This window comes from Coenobita brevimanus, chromosome 31 (genome assembly GCF_032717465.1).
Source record: "Coenobita brevimanus isolate Jiangsu-jjx chromosome 31, ASM3271746v2, whole genome shotgun sequence".
In the NCBI taxonomy this organism is placed as follows: Eukaryota; Metazoa; Arthropoda; class Malacostraca; order Decapoda; family Coenobitidae; genus Coenobita; species Coenobita brevimanus.
Window position 1 is genome coordinate 3,339,729 of NC_136984.1, and position 19,564 is coordinate 3,359,292.

A 19,564-nucleotide genomic window follows, 5' to 3' on the forward strand; every position below is an offset into this window, starting at 1 on the left:
GAGAGAGCAGTACGGCTGTAAACATGATTGGTTTTGGGGGTGTGCAGAGAAGGAATGCAGTGCCAGGAGACGTGACGTTCGCACAGGTGAAAAGTGCTGTGAAACGGCTGAAAAATGGGAAAGCAGCTGGGGTTGATGAGGTGTATGCAGAGATGCTTAAGTGTAGTGGAGAGGGTGGAATGAAGTGCTTGTTGGAGATAGTAAGAAGGAATGGATGATTGAAACTGTGCCTGCAGATTGGAAAAAGGCTGTGATTGTACCCCTGTACAAAAATAAAGGTGAGCGAAGTGAGTGCAAGAATTATCGTGGCTTAAGTTTATTGAGTGTGGTAGGGAAGGAATATGGAAGAATTATTACAGAGAAAGTAAGAGAGAGATATCAGAAGTCCTAGTGAGTGATGAACAAGGTGGCTTTAGGAGTAGCAGAGGATGTGTGGATCATGTATTTGCAGTGAGACAGATAGCAGAGAAGGCTTGTGAGAAGGACCATAAGGTGTTTATGGCATTCATGGATCTGGAAAAAGCATATGACAAAGTAGACAGAGAGGGGTTGTGGAAAGTTTTGCGCATGTATGGTGTAGATGATAAGCTGCTAGGTGCTGTCAAGAGTTTTTATGACGGTAGTGAAGCATGTGTAAGGGTTAATGGGCATCTAAGGGAATGGTTCACGATCGGTGTGGGCGTGCGACAAGGTTGTGTCATGTCCTCATGGTTGTTCAATGTATATATGGATGGGGTGATGAGAGAAGTGAAAACACGAGTAATGGAGAGAGGGATGGCGTTGGTAATGAATGGTGATGGATGGAATATCTCAAATTTGCTGTATGCTGATGATGCAGTACTGCTTGCAAGTACCGGACAGGAACTTGGTAGACTAGTGCGAGTTTTGCTGATGTCTGTGAGAGTCGTGCCTTGAGAGTAAATGTAGAGAAAAGTAAAGTGATGGTTACTGAGAGAGAAGGGGACTCCCAGTGTGATGTCACAGTGAATGGAGTGAGACTGGAATTGGTGAGAGAGTTCAAATACTTGGGTACAGTGATAGAAAAGAGAGGAAACTGTGCAAAAGAAGTTGAAAGTAGAGTAACACAAAGAAGAAAAGTAGCTGGTGCAATGAAGGCCTTGATAAGAAACAGAGGCTTGAGTGTTGCAGCTGCAAAAGGCTTACATGAGGGAGTGTTAGTGCCAACTCTAACATATCGGTATGAGACTATGGTGTGGCATGAAAATGAAAAGTCAAGAGTAAGAGCAGTGGAGTTGGGACTGCTGAGGAATATATGTGGAGTACAGAGGGTGGATAGGATATGAAATAGTGCGATTCGTGAAAGGTGTGGAGTGAGGAAGTAGGTGGACACCAGAATCGAAGAGAGTGTCCTGAGATGGTATAGTCATGTGGAAAGAATGGATAACAAGAGAGTGGTGAAAAAGGTATACCTGAGCAAACTTGATGGAGGGAGGCACCTGTTGTTATATCAAATCCCAATATGCAGTTGATACTATTTTAAACTTCACTTCATCCAGTTTTGATTACTCATTATATAAATTAAATTGCCAAAACATTACCAAATATATCTGTGTAGTTTATCGTTCCCCCAATGCTTCTTCGGAACCCAGTGTATTTGATTCCATATCCACTCAGTTGAGTAACCTTGACCTTGCCCTTGGCAATGAAATTACCATTTTGGGTGATTTTAACATACACAATGTTGAATGGCTATTGCATTCTGCCCGGACTGACGACGCTGGTCTAGAATGCGAGCTATTTGCGGAATCGTTTAATCTCACCCAGTTGGTAAAGCAACCAACCAGAATACCTGATAACCCTGACCATAATGCCCATCTCTTGGATTTATTCTTGACAAATAATCCAGATCAATACAGGATAGAGGTACTGTCACCACTTGGATCCTCTGACCACAATCTCATCAAAGCCTCATTAGTTAACCCTCCTACACCTCCCCATTCCGAACCTGTCAGGGTGACCCGATGGCACTTTGACAGGGCAGACTGGGATGGATTTAGAAATTATCTTGCTGATGTTCCATGGCAGTCTTTCTTCTCTAGTGATCCCAATTCTACCCAGTCCCACATTTGTGACTTAATACTAGCTGGTATGGATTTATTCATACCAAGTCAACAATTCACTAAAAGATCAAACTCTCCAAAATGGTTTGATGGCAATTGTGCCAGAGCAACAGCCCAAAAGTCATTAGCATATAACTCTTACTTAAAATCAAAAACACCTGAATCACTCTCCCAATTTAAAATTGCTAGAAATCATGCAAAAGCTGTATTAAATCTATCCAAATCAAACTTTCTTCAAAAGCAAGCATCAAAACTACTTAACAACCCTAATGACAATAGAATATTCTGGTCAACTCTTAATTCTTTCAATAATAACTTTAACAAGTCATCTTCCATTCCCCCACTAAAATCTTCAGATGGCAATATTACAAATGACCCACGTGGGAAAGCAGATATCTTTGCTAGTACCTTTGCAAGAAACTCTACCATAGATGATACCAGCCAGAATGTCTCAGTACTGGAACTTGATTCTCCCGAAATTGCCCCACTTAAAATACAGACAAGATTTGTAAAATCCATCCTAGACAATTTACCTACCAACAAAGCTCCAGGTCCAGATGGAATTCCGCCAATTGTTTTGAAAAAGTGTTCCCCTGAACTTGCCTCTGTCCTAGCTAAATTATTCAGACTATGCATACGTACTTCTTTATTCCCAAATTCATGGAAAGAAGCCAATATCCACCCAGTTCCGAAGAAAGGAAGTTCGTCTGACCCCTCCAATTACAGACCAATAGCTATCACATCTTCTCTTGGTAAGGTATTTGAAACTTTAATTAATAAGCATATTGTTAAACATCTTGAATCCAACAACTTAATTAATGATAGACAATACGGTTTTCGCCACGAAAGATCCACCATTGACATACTCAATCTCTTAACTCATACCATCCATCAATCAATTGATCTTTTTGGAGAAACTCATGCAGTAGCTCTTGATATCTCTAAAGCTTTCGACAGAGTATGGCAACGTTCCCTGCTGTCCAAACTCCCTTGCTATGGACTAACGTCTTTTGTTCCTTTGATTTCTTCTTATCTTAGTGACAGGAAAATAAGAGTAAAAGTAGATGATGTATATTCGAATTTCCACTCAATTAACACCGGCGTGCCGCAGGGATCAGTTCTGGCGCCAACCCTATTTCTGGTTCATATTAATGATCTCTTATCTGTCACTCACAATCCCATTCACTCATATGCAGATGACTCAACACTACATAGTTCATTCACACTCAGACATCCATTTACAAAGTCTAATATCTCTACCTCTCAACTCAATACAGCCATCTCCATAAATGAAGATCTATCTACAATCAGTGAATGGGGACAAAACAACCTTGTCTCTTTTAATGCTAGTAAAACTAAATATATACAGTTTACCAATAGACAGATATTGCCAGACTCGTACATTACCTTCAGTGCTACTAATATTCCCATCTCCAAAAGTATTGAAATTCTTGGTGTCTCACTTAACAGTGCCCTCAGCTGGACCTCTCATGTCAGATCACTTGCTAAAACCGCCTCAAAGAAACTTGGATTATTGTACAGAGTCCGTAACTTCTTCGCCGATGAGCAGTTAGCTATAATTTATAAGAGTCATGTGCGCTCTCAGCTTGAATATTGCTCACCCTTGTGGAATGGTTGTGGAGAGGTTGCATTAAGGCAACTAGACAAAATTCAGAATAAAGCTGTTAGAATCATTAACAACCCTGCCATTACATATAAACTACCTCCCCTGCAAGTAAGAAGGAATGTTGCCTCCCTTGCATTATTTTACAGATATTTTTTTGGCAAATGCTCAGACGAAGTTGCGTCCATGGTGCCACCTCTCCATGCCTTCCCTCGTGCTACACGGGCATCTGGTAGCGCTCATGACTGGAATGTCACTCAACCATATTGCAGAACTTCTGCCTATCAGAATTCTTTCATTCCCCGAACTGCATCTCTCTGGAACTCGCTTCCCCAGAGTTGTTTTCCTCCAAATTTCAACCTACAACTCTTCAAGTCTAACTGTTACAGATATTTTATGAACAGAGGACACCAGTAATCTGGTGTATGGATTATTTTTTTTTCTCCATTTGTTTTTCTTTCCTCCGTTCTGTTATTAAAAAAAAAAAAAAAAAAAAAAAAAAAAAAGGTAGGCCAAGGAGAAGGTGGAGAGATATGGTGGATGAGTGTTTGAGGAAGAGAGGTTTGGAAGTCGGTGAGGCTAGGGAACTCACAAGAGATCGAGCTGTCTGGATGAATATTGTGGAGAAATGCATAATCAGGGATTTTGACACCCCTTGTGAGCATGTCAGCGTCCAGATTGACTCAATCGGATACGTTTGTGAAGCTGCAGAATGTGGTGAATGTTTTTTTTTTTTTTTTTTTTTTTTTTGGCTTATCTGGTAGAGTCAGGATTACGGGGGCTTGAATGATGAATGAATGGAAGTGTGGCCTATTTGGATTGGTCAAGTTTGTGCTGTCTGGGCATTGCTACTCCTCACCCTGCCCTTGGGTGAGATAGGAGGTATGGATGATTATATATATATATATATATATACATGATTCCCCAGCCAAACTGTAGCGCAAGTGTTTTTATCCTTACTTATTTACAAGATACTCTTTAAGTTCATTAAACTAAATTAGTGGCATTTTTCTTCAAGAATCAATAATCAGGGTGCTTTTAAAATCTCTCTCTCTCTCTCTCTCTCTCCTTATTAATTTACAAGATGTTTTTTAAGTTCGTTAAATTAAATTAGTGGCATTTTTCTCACGAATCAATAATCACGTGTTTTTTAACTCTCTCTCTCTCTCTCTCTCTCTCTCTCTCTCTTTCATGTTTTCAGCTGAAGTCTGTCTTGCCTGGTTCCTGCATAATCCTCTGGTGAACTGAGGAAAGCATGTTCACCTTTCGCTTTTCATGCCAGTGAGTGGCCAACATGTTACCACATTTCCGGGTTAGCAATGCACCTTTCTCAGTCTTCACAGAAAAGGCTGGAAAATTTTTCCTAGTGGCACGGACAGTCCCACAGGCTCCAGTACCATGTTCAAGTAAGTAGGTCATCAGGGCCGGGGAGGTGTAATAGTTATCCATATACAGGTTGTGGTTTTTGCTGAAATTTCTGTCCATCAGCACTTTCACCACTGCAGCCCCCCCCCCCAAAAAAAAAAAAAAAAAAAAATGGGGATCATCAGTGGGTATATCCACATATGTAGCCAAATAAACTATTACATCTAGCACATATCCAGGCTGGCAATCACACCGGACAAAGAACTTTAGTCTAAAATGGTGATGTTTAGAAGGCATGTACATTACTATATAAATGCTAGACGTCCCCTGAACAGAACAAGTGACTCGTCGATAGCGACTTTCTGACACGGCCGGAGAAGCCTAATGGATGACTCCTTCAACTTGGTCGAGATGGGCCTAATTGTTCACAGCCTGTCACTGGGTGCAGGGCTGACGTGGAGGAACTTCAGTATGGGTAGGTACAGTCAGGGAAGTTCCGCGTTACCCACTGTTCGGAGCATTGGTGGTAGACGAATAGTCACGAAGCAGCAGCCAGACCCCACATGTCTGGTAACTGTGAGTGGGAGGGAGGGTGGCCGGGAGTGGGAGGGTTTGGAGAGTTGCCCATATCACAGTATCAATATATGTTTTCTGTCAAAGGTATGCTTCTTTGGCTTCGTTTTGTAATGTTCGATAGGAATGATAGTTACAGAGACTGATCTTATATTTAGGACTTCCCATGTCATTCTGTGTATAGGAAAACGAAAAACCTGTTAGTTGCTCATAAAAATATTTTCTTATTATTACACACTACCCTTGACTCCAAGCTCGAGATGAATAATTACCAAAATAACATTGAAAATGTTTGCAAGTGGATGTTTACAGTGGGACGACAGAGGATAAAATAATAAATTTATACGAATTTACATATATACATACCTGTACTGTAAATACATTATATATATATATATATATATATATATATATATATATATATATATATATATATATATATATATATATATATATATATATATATATTGTGTGTCCGACCCTGGCCATAGGCTTCACAGCCTGCTCTCAAGGCCCAGTAATCCTCCTACATTCCATACACCTCTACATGCAACTTCGGCGGTAACACCCACCGTCCATATTGAATACATGCTATGGCTGTCTCATACAGGACTGGTGTATTGGTATTAGCCGGGGTATTTTTACGACATGTCGGCGGGTCTTCTGGTAGATCAGTAAAGCCTAATTTAATGAAATTCAAATCCTTAAACTGTTCCCTGACCCAGCGGGATTTGAACCTGGGTCCGGTAGGACTGCAAGCCACCGCTTCCCCCATATATATATATATATATATATATATATATATATATATATATATATATATATATATATATAGAGAGAGAGAGAGAGAGAGAGAGAGAGAGAGAGAGAGAGAGATGGATAGATAGATAGATCTATCTATCTATCTATTGCCAGACGCCACAATCCCATAAGGGGTGGCCATTTGACTCTGAGTTATTTGTTTTACGGGGAGGAGCACTAACCCTCCACCAACCCACTTGTTGACACGTAGGGAGGACTGGGCAAATTTGGGCTGTCTGGACATTGCTACTCTTCACCCTGCCCTGGGGTGGGAAAGGAGGTCTGGATGATGATGACGATGATGATGATGATGACCAATAAAAAAAAAATTAAAAAAAATCTTACAGTAGCAAGTACAGACATCATTGCACAAGGGTGTTGTGATCCCTATCTTTATTGAATGGAAGTAAAGCTTGGCTTCTGTTGGAAGGACTCATGTCACGAGTGAGAGGAGCGAAACCAAGTTAAGTGAAGGGAGCACGTTGAGTTATGTGTGGAGACAAAAAAAGGCAAAAGAAAATGTTTTGGAGCAATAAGGTGTTTAAGTGGATGCTGAAGAGTGTCAGAAAATGTACCCTGAGATGATCAAGCCATGTGGAGACAACAAGGAGTGAGATTTTGACTAGGAGTGTATGTGAATGAGATGGGGGGGCAGCTATGGGTGAAATGGAGAGACTGGTGGAGAAATATGAGTGAAGGAACTATGGGCTGGAGGGAGGCTCTCAACTAGACAATTGTAGGCCCACACATTTAAGGGTAGATGACCATGCTAGTACCCTTGATGGCATTAACTGATCAAAATACTCCAGTCGCCTCTTGTGGATCACATCTATTTAAGACGGTCACTCTAGCTGGGGTGTCCAAACCATAACTGGGACAAGATAAATTATAAAGATTAATGTCGTGTGCTCTACCACGTTAAAGGTATGGCTTTGTTGAATATGGAGACATTACTGTACCAGTTTTCTGGGATTTTTCATTTTCCAACTATGTTTTATGATATCATTTTTGTCCTTGTAAAATAATGCAAAGAGAAATATCTACAAAAGTCAAGAAAAAATACTACCACTATTTTACAACAGTTGCAGCTACCTCCGAGGAGCTAAAATCAGGCCACTCACTTTGCCTGGGTTCAATTGCTGGCAAGTAAAAGTGGAGACAAATTTCACTGAATCTCTTTAATGCAATGACATACATATTTTACTCTTAATATCTTCAGATTATTCTACTGTATTCAGCTCAGGAATGGCTTGTTTAACCAGAGAGGTTGGATGTAGTCCCCATTAACCTAGTGAGCCAGGGATGTCTCTCTCTCTCTTTTTTTTTATAATGTTATTTTTTGAATATATGTGGTTGGTGAGGCTAAGGGACTGACAAGGGACCAAGCTGGCTGGATGAATTTTGCGCGAAGTGCATAACCAGGGATTTGGAACCCCTTTTTAACGTGACAGCGTTCAGACTGACTTTATCAGATAGGTATATATGAAGCTACAGAATGCGGTGAAAGTTATTTGGCCTATCTGATGGGGCCATGATAATAGTGGTTTTATTTTCAACACAAAATATAAATATATATCATTATGAATATCTGGGGAAACGTCTGAAGTTAAAGTTGAGAAGGAATGAAAGCATTCAAACCTCTATCCGAACCCAGCAAACTTCCAGAACTTTCCTGACAACACTAGCTCTACAGACATTTACGTAATTTATTTTTTATATAAAATACTAGCATCATATTGTCAACTATCCTTATTAAATTATCTCCAACACACCTTCCAAGTCATACACTGCAGACTTACACGTGATTCCCAATCCATCACTAAAACCTCCTGTATTCCCAATCCCCCGCCTCCCCCTCCTTCACACTCACAGTTACCAGACATATGAGGTCTGGCTACTGGTTCACATTCGCCCGTCTCACACCAGTGCTTCGGGAGGTGGGTAATGCGGAACTTTCCCTGACTGTACAGTACCTGTCATAAGCCATATATTACTCAAAGACAGGTGTGTGGATGATTTCGTCCACTGACCAATAATCTTGGATCAGAAGCTTTTTATGTGGGCCACTGCCATAGTCAAAGCGACTCACACATACATTTCCCCCAACTCCCCTGGCTGCCACTTTTTCATTTTTGCACTCTCACTGAGACACCTCCAGCCAGCATACTGAGATAGCCTGGTGGATGTTGATCTCATCCACCAGGTACTGCATTATGGAAGTGGTAAAAATGGCTTGGAAAAATGACAGGATGTTTCTGCCTTCACGTGCTCCCTCTGTGCACCTTCCCCTGTTGCATCAAAGGCGAGTAAGGCTGGCTGGAAACCTTCCCTTTCCTTCCACACAAAAGTGTCTAGCAAGCCGATGCCTGGCCTGCTTGGCCGTGATGGTGCGACTAGGCCGTCTTGCAGCACCAAGTTCACTCCCACGCCTACGGGCACAGGGACGACCATGGCCATGGCCACAGGCAAGGGGGGGAGGGGAAGGATAGGTCGAGGTGGAGGTGGGGGAGGGCAAGGGTGGTGACTCATTTGCATCGGGAACATCCTGAAGCTATGCTGGCTGGTCAGGCTGAACACTGGGGGCTAAGGATGGCCTAATCCCCACATGTGAGGGGCCAGACTCTGGGGATATGGACCTCTAAGTGCTTGGCTTTGGTGATGAGGGTTGGGACAGGGAGAGAGTGACACACTTCATGGCCAAGTGGTGGTGAGCTGTGGCGGCTACATTTATGTCGAATCTGACTTCCATGTTCATCGTTATCCCTCACTTTGAACTGCTCCTGAGTTATAAGTCACACTGTCAAAGGTGAATGCATCGCTATTATAGGCACTCTTAGCTTTCTGAGGAACTGCGAGGGCCGTTTCAGACTTTTCAAAGTGGGCAGGGAAGGTAGCACATGAAACTTCACTCTCAACATGGTAACTTCCTCCTTTTTCCGAGGAAGTTTCGCTATCACTTAAACTGGACACAGTCATGTCCAAAGCACACCCTTTCGTTGTATCCTTCGACAGGAGTTATGCATGGCTGGATGAGGCAAGGGGCCCACCTGACCAAGTCACGGGACAGACTGAACAATGCTTATGCGTGGACGTGGGAGTCTCTCCCAACCCTTTGGTCACAAGATCATAACATGAGTCGGTTCAAACTATGGCGGGAATAAATTTGCGGCATATGCCGACAAAACAGGCAGCATTTGTCCACCTATATTGTAACGGCATATAACGTCACCCAGGTAAAGGTTAAGGCAATAATGTATAGTACAGTGTGCATATATAGTTCACTAATCTGATGGAAATCTGGAAACAGTATTTCCTATTTTGATAATTTGGATGGTGTGGAAAATGTAAACATGCTGGTCTAGGCTCCCAGGAACACACATACCACAATTTTGGGTGAGTTGATGCTTGCTTAACTTTTATTATCTAACTAGGAACTATTATTTTTACTTGATATAAAAAAATGTGATTGGAGGGGAAACTGAAAATACGTTATAAGCTAAAGCTTGAGGTGTAAACCATGTCTGTTTTTAAATAATATATATCTCACATCTCACTGTGTGGTCCATTTATGCACATATGCTGATTTCAATAACATTAGCTAGACTTACCCCTTAGACGATCAACAGACCTTAACCCCTTAACCTCGGGGCGTCACTTTCGTGACGCTCGGCCACAATGGATCATACCACGGGGCGTCACTTTTGTGATTCTGTGTTATTTTGAATTATCCCGGGCTCTCAAGTGGTGGCTTGTATCATCTATCAGTACTGCCAATGTCCAACACTAGTCAGCACTCCAAATCTCATCTGTACTCCCATCCATTGTTGACAATTTAGTGATTTTACCCCCTTCATGACTCCCCTCCCTACCTGCCCTCCATTACCCGGTCCTCTCACCTCCCATGCCGCGCTGCGCTACGGAAATTTCCGCCTTATTTTTCCACAGATTTCATCCATTGAAATAAGCCCTATGCCCTATACTTATACAAAGTAATATATACCAAAAAAAAAAAAACAGGTAAGTGATAGTGTTATACACCAGAAATTGGCTAATCATCACCTGACAAAACCTCACATGCATTCATTCGCTACATTACCACGGTAATTTCCCCTTTGATTTATGCCTTGTAATCGATGTCTGTAATAAAAATATATATCAGAAAGGAAGGGAGAAGCCTAATTGACATTTACATTCACCTGGAACTACCTATTTCTTTATGTATTGCCGAGATTTTCTACCTATAAAAAATTAGCCTGTAAGTTAGCAGCAGTCAGCCTAAAGTGTCATTGTCAACCCTTCCCTTCTCAGATAAGCCGCGGCATTTAGTTCCTTGTCCTCCGCTGTAGAGAAACGATGTCGCACTCACGCCCCGCCATTCCTGCCGCTTCTGCGCCCATTGCAAAGAGCCCCGTGACCTCTACTCCTAAGAAAAGTAGTGAGGCAAGCAGGAAAGGCCTTAGTGACTCTGCAGTGGCACGTGAACTGGCAGAATTGTCCATGATTATGATGGACAGTGACTATGACGATTCGGGTGAATCTTGTGATGAGCCGGGTGAGGTTATCGTGCCAGAAAAAGCAACAACGAGTGCTACAGTGTGTGAATCAGTGTCTAGCTCCAAGGGAAAGGAGCCTTTAGTGCAGCAAGGACAGGAATTTGGGAAGGGAGTGAAAAGGCGGCGTGTTAGCCCCAAAACAAGGCCCCCACGTGACCCAGCCCGCCATGAGTCACGAGTGCATTCACCTCCCCATTCCCCAAGCCACGCTTCACTCATTTCTTCATCATCGTCGGCTGAGTTATCTCCGGAGTCTTCGTCGTCGGAGTCACCACCAGCATCAATAGTGAAGGCAGGCCGTAGAGGTAGAGGTAAATCAAGGAGAGTGAAAAGTAGTGTAGCTAGTAGGGTAAGGGCTGCTAGTGCTGTACGGCAACCTAGGGTCAGTGCGAGTGACCTTGACCGAGATAAACCTCCCTCACAGCCAACCTCCACCACCACCACCACCACCCTCCCTACACCGCCACGACAGGGAATCCTGGACGCCTTCGCGTGGACGGAAGGGTCAGATTTTGTGCCAGAAAATCTAGTTTTTGATGAGAGCTCCTCAGGAGTTCAGCCTGCCTTCACTATGGACGAAAATGCTGAGTGTGTCGACTACCTTTTGGCCTTCCTAGATGACGAAGTCATGCAGCACATATGTGATGAGACCAACAGGTATGAATCACAACGTGCTGCAAGTGGTACAGGTGCAGCCAAGATGCAACAGTGGTCCATGCTGGGAGTGCAGGAGCTGTATGTGTTCTTTGCCCTCATGCTTCTCATGCCACACTCCAAGAAGCATGAGTTGGAAGAATACTGGTCCATGGACCCCTTACTACCCTCACCCACCTTCAATAAGTACATGGCCAGAGATTGCTTCCAGAACATCATGGGAAACCTGCACTTTGCCGACAACGATGTACCTTCCCAAACCGACCCACTCTGGAAGATCCGGGAGATTCTGAGCAGAATGAAGGATAAGTTTATGTCATTCTTCCACCCCTTTCAGAAGGTTGTCATTGACGAATCCTTGGTTTTGTTCAGAGGACGTTTTCGGTTTGTTCAGTACATTCCAAGCAAACGCCATCGCTTTGGAATTAAGTTCTTTGTACTGTGCGACTGTAAGACGGGGTACAGCCTTGACTTCGTCATATATTCAGCCAGCACTGTCGATCTGGATAAAACACACCCCCTTGGCTTCTCAGGCTGTGTAGTAAAAGTGCTCCTAGAAAAGTATTTTGGTGGGAATTATGTGCTGTATACAGACAACTACTATACAGCACCGAAACTTGCCAAATACCTTTCTGAGCACGGCATTGGCTCCTGCGGCATTGTGAAAAGTAATCGTGCCCACTTCCCCAAATTCCCAGAGGCGGGAACCTCGCAGCGAGGAGACGTGCACCTATGCAAGTGTGAGAAGATGCTGGCAATACGGTGGCATGACAAGAGGGTCGTGCACATGCTCACCACCGTACATAAGGGGGAGATGAGAGACAGTGGGAAGGTCGACCGTAGGACAGGCGAACCTGTGATGAAACCTGATGCTGTGTTGGACTATAATATCAACATGCGGCTGGTGGACAAGTCCGACATGATGATTGGTGAGATCGCCTGCCTCAGGAAGAATACTAAGTGGTACATGAAAGTTTTTCTGCATCTGATAGATATGACGATGCTGAACGCCTTCATCCTGTACAAGATGAAGGTCAAACCACCCAAGTCCTTCTCCCTGAGGTTGTTCGCCAGGACTTGTGTCCAACAGCTGCTGGAAAGATATGGTAGGGTGACAGCAGCAACTCCAAGGCGCCATCCCGTAACACTTCCCGACCGACTTGAGCAGAGGGCTTATATGGATCGGCACAGACTTGAGCTTATGCCTGCAACAGGGAAAAGGAAGGCTGTGATTCGCAGGTGTCAGGTATGTGCGCATACCACCCGCCGCACACCTGAGCATAAACGCACCTCTTGGCAGTGCGCTGAGTGCCAGGTTCCCCTCTGTGTTACCTGCTTCTTCGATTACCACAGCCAGAAGCAGTTCTAACAGTGCAAGTGTGGAAGCAGAATGATTTGGAAATAATGTGTAAATAATGTGTAAATAGCAGGTGAAAGCAATGGATGTTCAGTTCATATGATTGAACAGTGTATTATAGTTTTATCTTACTGAAAATGACAGTGAATAACATAGTGTAAGTAAAATAGAAGGGTAAATATTGAAAATAGAATAGAAAATGTAAATAGTAATGTAAGTAATTAGTAATATAAGAATATGAGTACAAATAATTTATGTTATAACAGTGAAAGTGAATCCGTGGCTCTCTACGTATTTACTGAATGAAAAATTGAATGACTTCAGTGACAATAAACTAATACGACTGAAGGAAACTTATGGAGAAAGACTCCAGATATATATAAGTGTGATATAGTAATAGAAATATAAAGTGTGAGGGGTTTTATGAATAATAAATGACAGAGTACCTAGAGCGAACTAGCGCAAGTGCGACGATCAGACGCGCTCGTAATTTCCATTGCTTTCACAGTGTTTTTTTTTTTGGAGTATGGATCCCAAACTACTTGAAAATTATAGAATAGTGTTTATAGTGTTTGTATCTGGCTGTGGTAATCATATTACGGGTTGTCGGGAAGTGTAAAGTGGAGACTTCGTTACCCTACTTCAGAGGTCTCCACAAGTCCTACGGTAACGACGAAGGCTCAACAAACATTCCAGGAGAAAGCTGAAGGTATGTGCCATAAGCATATTTAATTTTATTACTCTAGGACTAATAACTGATTATTGGCAAATATTTTTTGAGAGTCTGTCGGAGCCCGAATAACCCCGCGAGACACGCAAAACATTGGTAAACAAGCCCACGGTGTAGGGGTTAAGTGTAGCCCTTGGGAAGGATTGAGTTTGACACCACTGACTAGGGCTCCACCAAATGTATATACTGAATAATGTGGCACAAAAATTACGTCTCACAAGAAACAATGTGGCAAGGAGGTGAGGTTATTTGCCACAATCCAACCAACCAAACATGAATTCTACTGTTAGTGAGTACTCAGATGTTCCTACTGGATCATCGTCTACTAAAGGTCCAACTGCACTGGCTTCTGAGTTTACGGGTAATGTGCCACTGAAAGTGAGTAGGCACTGTCTCAGCAAATCGAAGACTGGAACATTAAACAAACTGAAATCCATGAAGATCTACACATACAATGTAAGAAGCCTCACAGAAGATTACAAATTTGATATCTTAATGACTGAATTAGAAAACAGGAGTTGGGATATTATGGTCTGAATGAGATCCACAGAAAAGAAGAAAAATTAATTCCATTCCCAGACAACAACCAACTACTTTACATCAGAGGAAGGCAAAATGAAAGAGTTTGAAGTGTAGGATTTCTAATCAACAGAAATATTGCAGAGGAGTAGACTGTAGCACCAGTCGAGCAGGGCAGTACTCCCGAGGTGGATGGAAAGCTGATGACAGGGAGTGCTGGAGCTCCCGTTTCAACAGCCCTCAGGACTAGTTCCTGACCATCCCCCTTTGCTGAACTTTTTCAGTGTCTCAGTTACACAGAGAGTAGGCCAGCATGCTCTCCAACACAAATTTCTCTAACTATCTACACCAAACTACATTCACAGTACACACTACACTTCCTATTCAAAATTCAACAAAAATGGCGTCTCTTCACCAAGCCTCGGAGTCCCCAGGGGGGGGACCATAAATGCCCCCACCATCCGCCCCTCTCCCGGTGACAACTCCGGGTGCCTGGAACCACTGTCTGACTCTCTGCTTCTTCATTTCTGCAACATTCGCGGCCTTTCCTCTAACTTTTGCTCTGTTGAGCACCACCTCTCCTCCTCTAAACCTCACCTTCTTTTTCTAACAGAGACTCAGCTGTCTGAGGCAACTGACAGCAAACCCTTTTCTGTTTCCTCCTACTTTCTCTGTACTCATTTCAAAGCCAAAGGTGGCTGATGTGTATATATACGCAATGACTTATCTTGCTCTCGTGTTCCTGAACTCGATTCTTCTGAATTCTCTACACTCTGGCTTCGGCTTTCCTGTCATTCACTGACTAAATATATCTGTGCTGTTTACTGATCCCCTAATTCTACTGACTATCAAAAATTCTTCGATTGTCTTACTTCTACGATGGAACACATTCTATCCATTTCTCCTTTCTCTGAAATCTCCATTCTTGGAGATTTCAATGTTCACCACCACCTTTGGCTCTCCTCTCCTTTCACGGATCCACCTGGTGAACAAGCCTACATCTTTTCTATCCTTAATGACCTAGAGCAGCTTGTACAGCACCCTACCTGTATCCCTGACCGCCTTGGAGAGAGCTCCAACATACTTGACCTCTTCCTCACAACTAATCCTTCTGCTTACTCTGTTAATCTTTTCTCTCTGTTGGGCTCCTCCGATCACAGCCTTATTACCTTAACCTGTCCTATCACTCCGGTACGGCCTGTGGACCCTCCAGGGAAACGTCGTCTGTGGCATTTTGGAGTCGTGGACTGGGAGGCCCTCAGGCAGTACTTCTTTGCTTTTCCTGGAATGATTATTGCTTCCATGGCCGGGAGCCATCTGAGTGTGCCTTGCGCATTATGGAGGTTATTCTCTTGGGCATGGAAGCATACATTCCTTTCTCATATCCTTTGACTAACGCAAGAAAGCCTTGGTTCAATCACGCTTGTTCTAATGCTGTCCACAACAAGGAGAGGGCCTACAAAAGGTACCGGAGCCAACCCACCCCTGAATCACATCATCTTTACGTTTCTGCCCGGAATCGTGCTAAGTCTGTTCTACGCTCTACTAAAAATAATTTCATCCATACTAAATGCTCTCAACTCTCCAACTCGAATTCTTCCCGCTCCTTCTGGCACCTTGCCAAAAATCTTTCTAACAACTTTACCTCATCATCCTTCCCTCCTCTTTTCTACTCTGATGGTTCTGTAGCTATTTCTTCTACTGATAAAGCAGATCTCTTTGCACAGACTTTCTCCTCCAATTCCACCTTAGACGATTCCGGTGCTGTTCCTCCATCACTTCCCCTCTCTGACTTCCTCATGGCTGACATTAAAATTTCTTCAGTTGATGTATTTTCTGCCATCACTGGCCTCAGTGCTAACAAGGCATATGGGGCTGATGGGGTCCCTCCTGTTGTTCTCAAGAACCGTGCTTCTGTGCTTACACCCTGCCTAGGCAAAGTCTTTCGCCTTTGTCTGTCAACTTGTACCTTTCCTTCTTGCTGGAAGTTTGCTCTCATTCAGCCAGTCCCATAGAAAGGTGACCACTCCCAACCTTCCAACTATCGTCCAATTGCTTTAACGTCCTGTAATTCAAAAGTTTTCGAGTCAATTCTCAATAGAAAAATTTTAAGGCATCTTTCCTATCACAACCTTCTTTCCGATCGTCAGTACGGGTTCCGTCAGGGACGCTCCACTGGCGATCTTCTCACCTACCTTTCAGACTCCCGGTCATCCTCCTTTCGGGACTTTGGCGAAAGCTTTGCCATTGCACTTGACATCTCAAAGGCTTTCGATCGAGTCTGGCATAAATCTTTAATTTCCAAACTGCCCTCCTACACTTTCTATCCTTCTATCTGTGCCTTCATCGCTAGCTTCCTTTCTGGTCGTTTTATAGCTGCTGTTGTAAACGGCCATCGTTCTTCTAGATCTATCAACAGTGGTGTTCCTCAGGGCTCTGTCCTATCACCAACTCTCTTCCTTTTATTCATCAATGATCTAAGCTGTACATCTAACCCTATCCACTTATACGCTGATGACTCCACCCTTCACCTTTCCATTCGGTTCCCGCAACGCCCATCTCAACAGTTACTTCAACAAACAAGGGATGAGGCTATGGTACACCTAATGTCTGACTTGGCTCGTATCTCTGACTGGGGTAAAAATAATATGGTTGTTTTTAATGCATCTAAGACTCAGTTCTTACACCTATCAACTCGACAAAATCTTCCACACGTATACCCAATAATGTTTAATAATATTCAGCTTAATCCTGCATCATCCTTGAACATGCTTGGGGTTTCATTTACTCGGGACTTATCTTGGAAAGATCATATTACATCTCTTGTAAAATCTGCTTCCAAGAGATTGGGTGTGCTAAGCCGACTCTTCTCTTTCTTTACCCCTGCACAATTGTTGACTCTATACAGGGGTTTTATCTGCCCATGTGAGGAGTACAACTCTCATGTATGGGGAGGCTCCCCACATACAGCTTTTCTCAATAGGGTGGAGTCAAAGGCTTTTCGTCTCATTAACTCTCCTCCTCTTACTGACTCCCTTCAACCTCTGTCTCTTCGCCGAACTGTTGCATCTTTATCTCTTTTCTATCGCTACTTTAATGGTCACTGCTCCTCTGAACTGTCTGCTTGCATTCCTCCACCTCTACGACGGGCGCGTAGCACCCGTCTGGCAGCAAACTCTCATCCCTTTTCTGTCCAACTCTCTAATGCAAGAGTTAACCGTTACTCCCAGTCTTTCATTTATGCAACAGGTCAGCTCTGGAACTGTCTCCCTGTGTCTGTATTTCCTGCTGCCTATGATCTCCAGTCTTTCAAACGCAGTGTGTCCAGGCATCTCAAAATGATCGGATCTTGAATTTGGCTCTCTATTGTATTTTGTTTTTCTCTTTGGGAGGAGTAGACTGTAGCACCAGTCGAACAGGGCAGTACTCCCGAGGTTGATGGCAAGCTGGTGATAGGGAGAGCTGGAGCTCCCGTTTCACCAGCCCTCAGGACTTGATCCTGACCATCTCCCTTTTCTGAACATTTTCAGTGCATTCAGTTACACAGAGAGTAGGCCAGCATGCTCTCATAATACCTCTACCTTCAACTGTCTACACCACACTACATGCTCATAACATATCACACCTTCTATTCACATCTTTAGTAATGGCCGCTGCAATCTTATAATCAAATGAGGTGGTACCTCGGATTGCCACCACCGGCAGGGTAGGGCTGGAGGCACAGGGTCCTCCCGGTCGCCATCAAGTGACTGTGCTGGCAGCGACTGTTGCTATTTCCAGGAATGGTCGTCGGCGAAGAGGTGATGGTGCGGCCTTATTCTTTACCAACATCCGCGGCCTTACCACAAATTTAAACTCAGTTCATTTTTTCCTTCAGTCCATATCCCCTTTGGCCCTTTTCCTCACAGAACCACAAATCTCAACCTCTACCGATATATCTCCATTTTGTTTTCACGGTTACCATCTCCTTACAAACTTTCGAAACAAGGGCGGCACCTGTTTTCATATCAAATCCCAATATGCAGTTGATACTATTTTAAACTTCACTTCATCCAGTTTTGATTACTCATTATATAAATTAAATTGCCAAAACATTTCCAAATATATCTGTGTAGTTCATCGTTCCCCCAATGCTTCTTCGGAACCCAGTGTATTTGATTCCATATCCACTCAGTTGAGTAACCTTGACCTTGCCCTTGGCAATGAAATTACCATTTTGGGTGATTTTAACATACACAATGTTGAATGGTTATTGCATTCTGCCCGGACTGACGACGCTGGTCTAGAATGCGAGCTGTTTGCAGAATCGTTTAATCTCACCCAGTTGGTAAAGCAACCAACCAGAATACCTGATAATCCTGACCATAATGCCCATCTCTTGGATTTATTCTTGACAAATAATCCAGATCAATACAGGATAGAGGTACTGTCACCACTTGGATCCTCTGACCACAATCTCATCAAAGCCTCATTAGTTAACCCTCCTACACCTCCCCATTCCGAACCTGTCAGGGTGACCCGATGGCACTTTGACAGGGCAGACTGGGATGGATTTAGAAATTATCTTGCTGATGTTCCATGGCAGTCTTTCTTCTCTACTGATCCCAATTCTACCCAGTCCCACATTTGCGACTTAATACTAGCTGGTATGGATTTATTCATACTAAGTCAACATTTCACTAAAAGATCAAACTCTCCAAAATGGTTTGATGGCAATTGTGCCAGAACAACAGCCCAGGAGTCATTAGCATATAACTCTTACTTAAAATCAAAAACATCTGAATCACTCTCCCAATTTAAAATTGCTAGAAATCATGCAAAAGCTGTATTAAATCTATCTAAATCAAACTTTCTTCAAAAGCAAGCATCGAAACTACTTAACAACCCTAATGACAATAGAATATTCTGGTCAACTCTTAATTCTTTCAATAATAACTTTAACAAGTCATCTTCCATTCCCCCACTAAAATCTTCAGATGGCAATATTACAAATGACCCACGTGGGAAAGCAGATATTTTTGCTAGTACCTTTGCAAGAAACTCTACCATAGATGATACCAGCCAAAATGTCTCAGTACTGGAACTTGATTCTCCCGAAATTGCCCCACTTAAAATACAGACAAGATTCGTAAAATCCATCCTAGACAATTTACCTACCAACAAAGCTCCAGGCCCAGATGGAATTCCGCCAATTGTTTTGAAAAAGTGTTCCCCTGAACTTGCCTCTGTCCTAGCCAAATTATTCAGACTATGCATACGTACTTCTTTATTCCCAAATTCATGGAAAGAAGCCAATATCCACCCAGT